This window comes from Dreissena polymorpha, chromosome 12, assembly GCF_020536995.1.
Source record: "Dreissena polymorpha isolate Duluth1 chromosome 12, UMN_Dpol_1.0, whole genome shotgun sequence".
Taxonomy (NCBI): Eukaryota; Metazoa; Mollusca; class Bivalvia; order Myida; family Dreissenidae; genus Dreissena; species Dreissena polymorpha.
In genome coordinates this window covers 30376461-30391186 of record NC_068366.1, presented here as the reverse complement: position 1 = coordinate 30391186, position 14726 = coordinate 30376461, and positions in this window count along the sequence as shown.

Below are 14726 nucleotides of genomic sequence, written 5' to 3'. Positions count from 1 at the left end.
AATCTGAGGGTAAACATTTTACTTAATTATTCATATTAAGAATTTTACAAGCTCAATTCATGCATACTAAAATTTACAAATTTCGATTTACAAAAACATTTATAATAACGAGCAAACTGAATAATGTCGTAATATAAGTCTCTGATATTTAATAATGAGCCAACGGAATATTATTTAAATATGAGTCTCATTGTAAACAACAACTGATACTTTCCACTCAGTTATCGCTAACAAATATCTGCGACGACCACACAGAGCGTTACAACCAAATGCAAATAAAAGATTGAATATGATTATATTATAATGTAAGCCGTTTAAATGACAATGAAACGTGATACCACTTTGGAAGTCAATAAATGAGTATATACATATTAAATGAGAAACAATACAGTAACTATATTGTTTAACAACTGATCTTGCTTTTTACAATCTAGGGACGACTACTTTTTGGTTAGATTCAGATGTAGACATCTTGATTGCTCAGAATGACAACAGGATCATTCGGGACAGTAATGAATGGAAACAAGGCTTCGATAATCTTTTGGTTCATAAACAAGACGACACTTCTCCAGGATACTGCAAACTGTTGGCCATGGACAGTCAAGAACCCATTTTAATGGCCGAGGTTGAAGACGATGAAATGTACGAACAAGGTGAAGATGGAAAAGTGTATCTAAAATGCGAATTCCTGCAAGAGCATGTATATGCCAATTCAGGTGAAGAAATACATGGACCGGCCTGGAGTCGAATGAGTACTGAAAGAAGCATTGATGAAGACTATGTTGATGCATATTATTGTTCCCACCTTCCAAAAGAGGCAATGGATTGGATAAACAGAACAAATGATAAACCGTGGCCAAATGATGATGTACGGAAACGGGTCATTGAAAGCGGTTGCTTTATTGTTGCAGTTGGGCATAAACAGAGCAAAGATGTCAGGACTGAGTTCAGGATGTCTACCACATTAGGAGAACGGATTCTGATGTTTGACATGAACATTTCACAAATACAGTGTTTGGTTCTGATGAAAATGCTCATAAAGACAATTGTAAACAAACAATATACGGACGCTATAAAGAGTTTCTACTGTAAAACAGCCTTATTTTTTGTAACAGAGCAATACGGGAAAGACATGTTTAGACAAGACAGTATATTGGAATGTACACGCAAATGTTTAGAATGGATCTTCCAATGCCTTAAAAATGGAAACAATCCCCATTATATGATTTACAGTCTTGATATGTTTGAAGGTAGATTAGATTCAAACCTTAGAGAAAAGGTTGCAGAGTGTCTCAAGGATATAATGGATAATCCTATTTTAGCCGTGCTTAAGATACACTTTGACGATTATGGAAGAAAACTCTACAATCGGTTAGGAAACTCTGTTAATGATATCTCTGAAACAAAGAAAAGCATCCGTTCTAAAACTGGGAACTTTCTTTCTAGAGCTTACGTTTTGTGGGGGCTTGTAGAGCCATCTTTATACGAAGACCCGTGGACTATTGATCGAGGACGTCAAATAGAGTCAAACAAGGAAAAACTATCGCGGTGTGAGCTATTACATGAACAAGGGGATTGTTTCATGCAAAAGGCAACTAGGCGATATATATTTATGCTGCATGCTAATTTAGGCATGCTTTTGGCAGCTGAATCTATTCAGAAAAATTGCAAACTGTCTGAGTCTGTGTTTCGAAGTCTTAAAGAAGGTACTAATGCCGACGCCGTTTCCGGTAGGCTGAAGTACGCAACCATTTTAATTCGTCTGGGTGATATAACCGGAGCAAGTGTACTTTTGAAAGAAGTAGAAACAGCGTACAGCAACCTTGCTTTGAAATCAGTAAGTACATGTTCAGGAATTGTTGAGTATTCTCCAAAAACTGGGCTAAGAGATAAGACATTAACATTATTACATACCGGTGAAATATATGGACATTTCTGCCATTGCTTAATTTTTGTCGAAACTCTGAAACCATGTTTTCCTAACAGGTGGCTTGATGCTATATTCCGACCAATGGAACTAGATGACCAACGGTCAAATACGGATGACGTAATGGAATATGTGAGCTTCGATCCACTGCCATATTTCTATTTCGTTACACTTATGTTACAAAAGGAATTAAACAATCCGTTCAAAGCACTGACAGCATTTCAGATGCTCGAGAAATGTGTTTCAGAGGAACCATTATTTCACAAGGATACGGCTTTGGTCCTTCTCAGCCATTCTTTAGAAATGGACGGACAAGTAGAAAAGGCAAAGATTATATATGACGAGGCTTGTTGCTTAAGAAAACGCAATACAGGATTTAAAAGTTCTCATGTGAGATATAATAGTAAGCCAGTGTAAAGCAATAGAACAGCACAATAAAACATATTAGTAATGAACATGCAATAATTGAATTATATTATTTCTTTAAAAATTTAAGACCCCCAGTGCGAAGTTAAAATGCTACTATTATATAAACTTAGTAATTTTCTTTTTAGGATGGGAACAAATAGATAACTTGACTGTCAATAGCACGTATGTTACTCCTTTTGGATTCCCAGACACAAATAACGGACGGACCAAAATTTTGACAGTAACAGGTTCGTTAATTTCGATTGGACAATGTATTGATGGGGGCTAGTAAGATGTTAAATATACATTTGTCAGTTTTCTTTTTTTTTTTATTCTAAATAAACACGAATCCTAAAGTAACGTTTCTAAATGAAATGCTATAACGTCAATCATTTAAGTTGTAAAAATGCCAAACGATGCACATTCATGTATATATTGATCACATGTACTGTAGTGGAAATGGTGTGTAATTTAAATCCCATTCGTATAAGAACATATATTGCAGCATACTGTCGGCCAAAATACCTTTAATAAAGTAAGTACATCTTGTATCGACAATTAATTGATATCAACGAGGAATATACGTAAATTCGATGTGAAACTGTTTTACCAAGAAAAGATGCAAATATTATATAATTAAATAACATCAATAAAACAGTACGTGCCTAATGTGAGATGTAATTATTTTATTTTAAATTGATATGTAATGTGTTATTTCGGCTGCGATATTCGGCCCCAGTGCTCACCTTTTGTATTTTATATTTTCACCCGAAAATCACAAAAATTACCAACTGACCAGATCCAAGACTGTAATCTTCAACTAGTAAAGGGTATTTTCCCTTCAAAGTTCACAGACCTCGGTACCGTTATTCAAAAAAACGTATGAAAAACTATTTTTACTGTTCTTCTTGCCGTTACATTCTGCATCAACACTAACTGTCCAGCGCCTACATTTTAAACACACGAGCGATTGCATTTGTCTAACGCGAAGGTGTGTCTTTTCTCCCTAAAGATTTCATACTTGAATCGGATCAGATCGTCGACGAGTAGGTCACGCGAGTTGTGTATCGTGTTTTTTCTTAGAATTTGACCCAGCATTTGTAAAAAATATTGCAAGATATGTACATTTTGAGAAAGGAAATTCATTTCTGCGTTTAATATGACCGAGATCCTGGAAATCTCTGTACAATTGTTTTTATGAAGTAATGGCTGTTCAAAGCGATGTATTCTGTTTTCTGGTCCTTTTGTGTTGAATACCTTGTTATATATATATATATATATATATATATATATATATATATATATATATATATATATATATATATATATATATATATATATATATATATATATATGAAAGTAATTTTTTCAGAGAAGTTGATTTTTCGTTATAATTTGATTAATTTAAATTCGAAATGATGTTTTACCAATTAATATCATACCTACACGCTAACCACATGTGAAATTAAACGGCCATTCTTTAAGAAGAAAAAATAGCTCAGCTCAAAGCAAAACGATTTACATGACAGATGATTATTCTTACTGTATCCGCTTATGCAAAAGTTGAGGTACTGAACAAACTAAAATTTAATCAAACTATAAACTTGCTTTTTTGAGAAGACTAAAAATTAACTAAATAATTCTTAATTTTTCTTATCTTATGAACTTTAAATTTTACACTTTAAACGGCGTATGTAAAACATTCCAACGAACGCAGATTTTCCATCATTCAAATCGCTTAGAACTGTTCACGTAATATTCATGATCTTTTTGGAAACAACTTGAAATGTATTACGTAAACCATTTGTAAACGGAAAAATGGCATCTAAGGCATCTTCTTCATCTTTAATGCCTTTTGATTATATGAAGAATGGTATGCGAATTATGTATGTATATCCTCTTCATATTATGACTAAATATCTTAATAACAAAAACATTCATACCCTAATTATTTTTAGTTATCTTTGTGACTGATGCAGCGTAATAAACTGCGAAATTTTGTGCCGTCATAAAATGATCATGCCTCTCCGAAGCAACTTTTAATTATTGAACCATGGTTATGAAATTACTGTTCATTATGTGATAACAATTTGTTGTATCAGTACATGCCATTTGGCAAGTTTTTTAATTTATGAGTCGCGTTCTGAGAAAACTGGGCTTAATGCATGTGCGTAAAGTGTCGTCCCAGATTAACTGTGCAGTCCGCACAGGCTAATCAGGGACGACACTTTCCGCCTAAATTGGATTTTTGCTAAGAAGAAACTTCATTTAAACGAAACATGTTAGAAAAGCTGAAAGTGTCGTCCCTGATTAGCCTGTGCTAATCTGGGACGACACTTTACGCCCATGCATTATGCCCAGTTTTCTCAGAACGCGACTCATATAGTCATGAATAACATGAATGCAGGTCCAAGCTTTACATGCTGAAATACGATTACTATCATAACACTTTTTTAGCATTACAACTGTTTTAAAACATTAGTACACTTTAATCATAATAATAAAAGCACAATCACATTCTCGACGAGCAGTGGCATGTACAATGATAATTTTTCGTTGTTCCCAGATACATCCGCAATGAACTTTATATTAATTGGCATGGTTTCAGTCTTATCCTTGAGTGTATGTTAATGACAAACGGTCATCACGGATGCATTTATTTCCCTTATAATTGATTCATTTATTATAATTTAGTTCAAGTATTAAGTTCTTCACAATTAATTATTTTTTCACAGTTATTACGCAACAGTACAACGAGGTTGTTTAACGAGGATAATTAATTATTCTGTAAGTATTCGCTAATTGCATATGCCGTTAACAGCATGACATAATCTAAAAGTTTATGTGTTACGGTAAATGAATGAGTGCATCATGATGTATGATGATCACCAAACTCATTGCAAATGTAAATTGCTGCATATCGTTCGTGACAGAGAGATATACTTTTATATTTGTTAATAATATGCGGCTATCTATAGGACGTTAGTGTAATAAATAGTACATCTGGATTGAAATTGTAAACTTATAGAAACATTGCGATATATTTACGTATTTAGTAAAATATCAATTATAACACCCACACCTTTAACACCTTCACAAATTGTAAATTTAGTATCCCTAGGGTCATGAAATGTATATTTGTTATTGATAATTTGTTGTTGGCATCCACACGTCGTGCTACAATTAGGTTTGCAATACAGTGGTTATTCTGGCAATCACATATTTCATTTACATTGTGTTACCCACTGCACTTCGAAGTAATTTTTCGTTAAAGATCAGTAACAGTCAACTCAGATTGATAACCAATTGCTAGCTATGCCTGTTTCATGCGCTTAGCGACGTCATCCAACTTTCATCAATTTTCCTTCAGTTTCAATATTAATGTGTCTTTACGACTGATTTTTTTTTTCGCTTTGATATTGTTGATGTCATTTTTTTTTCATTTTAAATTAAGAATGTCCCTTTGTTTACGATGTATAGTGACGTTTGGTGATATTTACTTTATAAATGGAATAAAAACAATAAGCATACATTGGTATACAAAACCGCATTAAAAAAAGTATAGTCACATATAATGTGATTATGTGTGTTGCTTGTATTAAGAAATAATACAAACATTATTTAAAAAAATGAAGATCATGTTTCAAGTAGCGCACTTAATTGTTATACAATATTAATAGGTTTATACAAACCTTCATGTTCTACCAATCGGAACATTAAACCATGTGAACATCTCTACATACACCGGCACAATGACACACATGTTTAACCAGATCACTAAACATGATTAAACGTGTAAGCATTGGCTTACATGCAATTGTTTCACGTCCGTGCTTGTGTCTATGTTTTGTAGCAGTGGATACAAAAGGTTTATATAACAAATAAATACTTGGTATTACTCTGCCATCTTATTACTTAAATATCTAAATTTAAGATGTTTTCCCAGCATAAATAGAAAAAAGTATTGACATAATCGAGATCGAATTTCAATGTAAAAATAAAGCGTTAGTTTATGATGTCAACCCGTGTGTTTATGGGTCAAATATTTTTAACTAATACACCGCACAGAGGTGTGAATATTTGCCTCCAAATTACAATTCTTAATGACGGATGTTTGGCAGGACAACAATCCATACCCCTAGACGAAGGTACTGACAGAGTATGTCAGAATGAGCCTTGAATAAAACTGGAACCTCGACATCCCGCCTATTAGGTTAACGCCATAATTTATCGGCAACGGAGATCCTTTTCAATACTTGCAGTTCGTGATTTACTTTGGCAAAGGGGATGGGGAGGGTGAACGGTGTATTTGCGAAACCTAAGTACACATTCCTGTTTTTATAGTTTCAATTTAAAGCACCAGCCAGAATATGGCAGCGATATTTTGTTCATATATAAACTTGCATGGGACAAGATGAAGGCTAAGAATCCGTCTTGACAATGGTGGTTGAGAAAATCAACGTGATACCTTAAATGGTTTTTTGGTTATAAATTCAAACTAAAACTAATGGGGACAAGCTGCGTCGGTAGCACATTTACTGAGAAATTATATTAAATATTGTAATTTTAACATCCAAATGTATGATGTATCGCAGGAAATGTACATACGTGTCAGGGTTAAAAGGCTTTATAGAAAAGTACACACCACTCGAACCATATTTAATGTATGGCAAATGTAGATCTCGTCTTAAATAAAGACCTTATCTTAACCTCGTTTTATCCTCACTAAAAGCAAAGGCCATAGAATTGTACACGCTTTAGAGAACGGCAATTTGATTCATCCTTTTATTGTATGCTACCCTTATTATATCATAAGTATTCAAGTATTGCAGCGTAATAAACTTGACATAAGTTTTTCTTTTGAATTGTAAGCGAAATTTCGTTTTTATTAACATTACCATGGAAACATGCATGCTTATAATCTACAGCACATTCCTTAATTATTAACAATGTTCATTCCTTGGAAAAGTTAATTAGTTATACAATTTTATTTCTTTTGTGTATGCATGTACTTTTATAAATACTTATTAGCTTATGAAACTGTATTTGTTTCCTAGTGTTATTTTCCGATAACTAATGGCTTGAACAAGAATTTTATCTGCTGAACTGAAACGTGGTTCGAACTTTGTGCACATCAACCGATAATTTATACATTTATATCATATTTTACATATGCCACAAACTTGGTGAGTAAAACTTTAAATTGTTAATGTTTCGCCAATGATACAAACGTAGCTTGTAGATTTATTAACATGTTGTCATCCTCTATACAAGTGGTAACACTGTGTTTTTCTTGATTTTTCCTGAGTGTACCAATGGTCCAATGGTCCAATACACACATTTAAATTGAATACATTCCATGTATGATTTGTTTGATGAGTAGGCTGTATAAAGTACCCATATTAGTTACTTGTACTGCGTTTATAACCGTTTATAACCGTTCCTTATTCTCATTCATACGTAGCAATTGAATTGAAAAATTCACGCCTCATGCAGGATTAAACTAAATGCGTCGTGGATTACAAACGTAATTTGTATGAGGTGGTTCTGGTGCTAACAAAATACAAATAATAAGTAGAGCCGTCGTGTGTTAGAGCCGTCTTAATCCGAGAAGCAACGAGACATAAATTCATCTTGATAATGCGATATAGGATTGTACATAGTTAGCTTAGCAAAGGGTCACGTTCACCACAATATACAAACGCAGAGAAGATTGGTGTATTGAATTCTGCTCCCTTAAATCTAAACACAATACACCAAAGATGACAATGGAATAGTATTCTTAACCCGATAATGACATATATTTATTTGTATTGTTCTTTTTTTCCATTACATTAAGACCGATATGTCAAAGTAAATGAACTGAATAGAACGCCTGAAAAACACGAATTATTCTGGATTTAAAAATAACACTGTATCGAAAGACCAGCTTAAGTCTCTGACGGTTTTAATCATATCTGCGAGACATTGTGCAATACTCAAATTGTCTAACAGTATCTAAAGCCTATGTATGTAAAGATGTCATGCATTTTTCAACAAATAAAATTGTATGTTTGTCAATGTATTCTCAGACATTACAAGCATGTGTGAGTATTAAACATATCAACATTACGTTAGTTTATATAAAGTATTTCGATAAGCATATTCAGAGGGGGGGGGGTAATCACGTGATAACAAAATCTTCAAGTTGACGACATCCATGCCAAGCTATGTTGTTTTTGCTGTTTTATATCCTTTATTACTATTTTTTAATTTTACATGTCGCTTTATTTCCAGTCATATCGGAAAGAATGTGATTAGCGTTAATTTGAATTAAACTTGTATACCCAAAACAGTTTTGTATTAAAAAAGTAACATATACGTTTTACAATCTTTTCATGTCAAACATCTCTGCATATTCAGGCAATACGAGCTAATATATACGTTATTTTGTTGCTCACATTATACTGTAGATGGTCTGCTAATTTGTGTATTCTGTTAATCGAGTGTGCATTATAAATTCTTATACTTCAAATACGAAATGTATATTGAAAGAAAATCATATCCAGAGTGAGCTTGCGAGGCATTTTTGATCAGTGATAATTAATACTTTGCCTCTCGATAACAGATCTACAATACTCGTCTTTGGTGTGCTATGCACAGCAAGCATCATTCGCATTAAACTGGGCCTCCTGGACCATAAATATATATATATATTTATTTATATATTTATATATATACAGAGAGAGAGAGAGAGAGAGAGAGAGAGAGAGAGAGAAAGAGAGAGAGAGAGAGAGAGAGAGAGAGAGAGAGAGAGAGAGAGAGAGAGAGGATCTGGCACGAGTTGTCATATCATACCATATTTTATTAAACGAGTTCAGGAATTTGTTAGTAAGCGAGCCTTTGGCGAGCTTACTAACGAATTTCCTTGACGAGTTTAATAAAATATGGTATGATATGACAACGAGTGTCAGATCTTTTTATCACATGCTTTTAAATGAGCAAATTAAATAAATATTTACGCAAACATAATGATAAATCCCAAATGTTGTTTACATTTCGTGACGTCATTTGACGTTGCAACGTCATTTCAGCAAAATAAGAAAAAACGATTGGTCAATAAACGAAAACTAAGCCAATGAAAACGCTAAAAAAGTATATTACACATGTGTAATATAAAAAATATGTAATGGTTATATTACATGGGAAACATGGTATGGCATGTGATAAATTGATGTTTGTAATTTAAAACTGTGATGTAAAGTTATTATAATATTTTTTTGGGGGGTTTCTTATAAAAAAAATAATTAAAGCATTATAATAGATCTCTCGAAATACTTATTTAACGATTCTAATAGAGTTTTATGCAAATATTTACTGTATTACAAATTACTACCTAATACATTTGAAAGTTTAAAACATATACTATTTTGCAATTAACTTAAAATAATAAGTCAAGGGCAATGTTAAACATTTCCGAAGGACCACCCCTTTTCTATCTTGATTTTAATGTAAACTTATTTATGATCGAACTCAGTGATGACTGAAGATTCGTTCGCAATCAATAAACGGGATTTATTTTATACTTTCAAAAAAAATTGTCAGACGCAATGACTTATAGAGGGGGGGGGGGTTAATGCGAAGCCAATTTTGAACAGACAGTGCATCAATAATAAGACATTGCATAATATAAGTGCTATTTTCCAATAAAATAATAAAACAAATGTCATGCTTGAGAGATTTTCTGTAAATTATGATACCCTTATCATAATGTAACAACTCAATAATTGCTGCAGCAGCTATTGTTACACTCGTAAGATTTTCTTGGAAGTGTAATATCCTAATAGGCATTACAACTAAAATATTGAACAATAACGTATCGTGCGTTTATCTTCAGCCTGCATTTTGGTACTTTGCCGCTAATTTTCCAAATCAGCCATAAATAGGACTTGGTCTCTGTTTCGGCAACCATACTTCTGTTATGATATGTTTATCGAGTTTAAATGAACGTTTCTTCACCGCGCCTTAAGGGTATTAATCCTAACAAACAAGAAATGGTAATACGTGTACAAAAGCCGAAACTTTTTTATTTGTGCACGCACAGTAATTGTTTCCAGACATGACAAAAATTGGGATGATATAATTTGATTATACAGCGATTTGTTACTTAACCATTCTATTAAGCGTCAGCCTCATAACTTGTACTCTGATTAATCGCTTATGAACGTACCGACAAAAATGAAATACTACTTTGTATTTATAAATAATGTTTTAGTAACATTTATAAAAAGATTTCATTATGCGCATTACCAACAAAGTTATTCCACATGAATAATTCAATCTAAAGTGTACTTTCTACGCATTTATGCCCATTTTTCTTAAAGTGAAAACTGTATTATACAAGGCGGGCTTCTATTTATAGAAATCATCGATTGCCAAGCAACGATGCACAAAACTTGGTACACAAAACACACATGTACAAAATGAAAAGACACAAACGAACAAACCGGGATTCGTCGCATTGAAACGATTACCGCAACGCTTTGGGGGTTTAAATCGATTGAGGGAGATTGAACCTCATTAAAATCAATGGTTCTGCACAGACCAGAAATCTAAAATCGTAACGTTATGAGGCACGATGAAATAAAAATTAAAACGAGTATCAATGACATCTAGTCCTTATTAATTAATTTTTCGCGACATTGCTTTATATCGTTTAACATTAAGATAAACGTCGTGCAATGCAGTAATAAGCCGCGATTAGGAGGTAAAAGCCCAAATTACTAAGCTTGGTTGTGTGTTACTGCCATTAGCTACATAAATTAATATACGTTAAACTATTTCTAATAAATAACATTGTTGTAGCCAGATACAATGCAGACATTTTGATAAAGCACAAAACGTGAGTTTTACTCTGAACAGCATTTAAACCAGAACTGTATGCATGATCTTAGTCAATAGCTTATGCTGTTGAATGGGATCTACGGCATTTGGTCGGTAAATGTAAAGTAACAATATCGATAAATACGGCACTAATGTAGTAGTATTGGATTATAACAATTTTCATCCTTTAATTTCAATTTAAAGATTCAATTAATGCTACTAAAAGAATTAATTCAATCATCCTAAATCGGAAGCTACTTCCATATACCTATACCGACGGAAAGCCGTTTGTGATAATGTCAGATGCGGAGTTCATTTAGATCGTAACTTGTTTTCGTGATTACAACTTGAAAACAAAACACAATTCTTGCATGTCAGTCCTTTATAAAAAAAAAGAAAAAGCAAACAAAGCAGAACACACTCGTGACATGATTTCGATTTTGAAAGGTTTCTATGTTCATGCTGAGACAGAAATTTCCCACCTGAAACCCAGCAAGGATAATAAATTATGTTGGAATCAATATCGAGATAGAGCACATATTTTAGTCGAATAACCATATCAAATAAACACGTATCACTGTCTTTGTTATATGAGTGGAATGTAGGCGGCAATTGGTTTTAAATAAATTAAAAGATGTAAAACTGCACACATTACCTGTTCCGGCAAGGGCGATGCCGTTTAGTTTTCTTTTGGATCATACCATGATAATCCCCTCTTATTACGATTATTTCTTTAGTTTTGTTGTAAACCACTGATTAATACAGACAGACAGACAGACAGTCAAGATAACTGGTAAAAGCTCCTTCATTACGAAAAAAATTAATTGGTACTATATTAATTAATTGAACCGTTTATTCGTTTTGTTCTGGTATATTTCTTAACTTCTCATGTGAAATAACAGCGACATGAAACAATATTTCGAAACGGGCTTTTCTATCACATTACTTGCTACGGGCTATGTTAGTTCATACGTTGCATAATACAGTTGAAAAAACATGTTCCAATGAGAACATGTATCAAAAAGTACAATCTGTACTAAATATGTTGCATAACGAAAGCATGGAAACACTACAGTGTTAGTCATATTCTAAAGTTATTCTTGGTTATTACCACAAAACAATTTACTGACATTGCATGAAGTATCGGTAGTAATTAACAACAGTATCATGTAGATTGATAGGGTTGCAATACAAATTTCGTTATGAAACAACTAAAACAAGTCCATAACATACTAATTAAGTATGACGTTAACATCAAGTACGTTTGTTCTTAATTATCCGTAAATTAATGATGCCTATGCAATTAATTCAAAGAACATGCCGACAGGTGATCTTGTAGGGCTTTCAACTTGCACAATAACAAAGGGATCACCATTTGCAATGAAACATTTTGCGTTTACTTAAAATTCCATGACTCTTTATAGCACACGTGTGGATATATTAGCAATGTTATGTAAAAGAATTGCAACTGATTTCTGTTTTAGCATTTAACACTTAGGTCAAATGAACTAATCATGTGTTTCATAATAATGCAGACGTCCAATGTACGCTGTCGAGTAGTCGAGAAATAAATATTGTTTATTGTTGAAATAAATAATGTTTAATATCCCCATAAATTGAAGATGTATGTGAAAAATACAGCCACTATCATAATTGCATAATGTACTGATGTTCTGCACTACAGATTGTCAGTAAAAAGGAGTTCATTATTGTTTTCATTATTTACAAGTTTCATTGCTCTATATCCCAGACCGTCTGTTTTCAAAACATATTTAACGTTGGTTAATAAGAAAATAGAAAGAACGTTCAGAAGAAAAGCTGCAGTTTAATTCAATTTCAAATATGTTTCATCTGCACAATGGGAAACGGTTTTATATACAAAAGACGTCTACACTGTAGGGAAATTCCAACCATTTTGTGAAGGTTTATTCATTGAGACATTGACACAAAATTTGTTTTTGCAACAAATACAACTAAACGTGTCGGCACCGGCGACGTTCTAATAATGACTTTGTCCTTAAAGTAAAGACATTTTATACTTTATTGATATCTGGATTACATTAAATGATGACATAAAACTCGTTTGTAACCTAGATTTATCGGTATCTCTTAAGAAGCGTTCCTGAATAATGTTAATTGCCATACCACCATCACACAAGTACCTAGGCGTTGAAAAGTGAATACGTAGTTCATCACGGAACAAGTGTCGTCGCATTATCATTCTCAATTTTATTTATATTACGTATTGATATTTCCTATACCCACGACACACTATCTCAATTAATCGCGCTACACAACTATATAAAGGCCATGCCGTTTCGTTGCTTACTTTCATAATGTTATTTTATTGCCCGATCAGACGCAAACACAGCCTCATGATTAAAACGAATTGGTTGAGGCTGCAGGGGTAATCGACCCCGAGAGTGTGTCTTTGCTAAATCCAGTAACAAATCATTTAACGATTAGTCTTCATGGGATGATTAATGAAAGATGGGTTTTAATTGATTAACAAGGTTTTTTCCCCAGATGTTTTGGCAGCTTGTACAAATAATATTAGTAATGACTTCATTAACGCTTACACTTTTCGTGGATGTATGACTTTCGCAACGTTGACAGTTCATAACAATTCATATTAAACACATAAATGAAAAATAGTTCGAATTTCACACACAGGTTAAAATGTAGTAAAAAGGAGACATTTTAGTGAGAATTAATATTCATAGTTTTGTTTGTTTACAAATACCCTGTGCATAGTTGGTCATGCGACTCAAAGAGACTATGTTGGATCAAGATCAAATACGCGTACACATGTCGGTGTCGGTGTACACTTGGTCGTTTTGAATGTCATTGAAATAAATATCATTTGATAACGGCCCATTAAACTGGCTAGCTAATGTATATTGGGTATTGGGATTTCAATATCAAGCCAAAGTCAAATGCCAAGCTGAGTACTGTATATACGAACTACTGCGAATATCAAGTCGAGGACGAATACACAGCTGTGAAGAGGTTATTTTAACTGTAGCCATTATCAAGCCGATAATGATTTTTAGCTGTTTATTCACGTTAAGCGAATAATACATTATTTATATCGAATAGCCAGTTGTGATTTAAGTGTTTGAACTTTAGCTAATATCAAGTCAGGGACGAGTACTACGCTGGGTATCGGTTATTTCGAACTATAGCGGATATTAAGCAGGGTTAGAGTACCAAGGTATGTACTGGTTATCAAGACTTAAGCGAATATCAAGCTTAGGTCAAATATCAAGCTTAGGTGTTAACACGTTTCCGAATATCAAGGTGGGTTTTGTTTTTTCAAACGTTTGCGAGTTTCAATTCAGGGATGAATACCCAGCTCGATAGAGGGTATTTGAATTATTGCAAATATCGACCTGAGGTGGATTGCCCATCTTGTAATATAATGTTATTAATTAGTTGAATTCATATTGGCTTTTTTTTATTGAGCTGAAGACAGCCGTATCGGCATGGGGCCGCAGGCCAAAGGACAATACGGCTGTTTTCAGCTCAA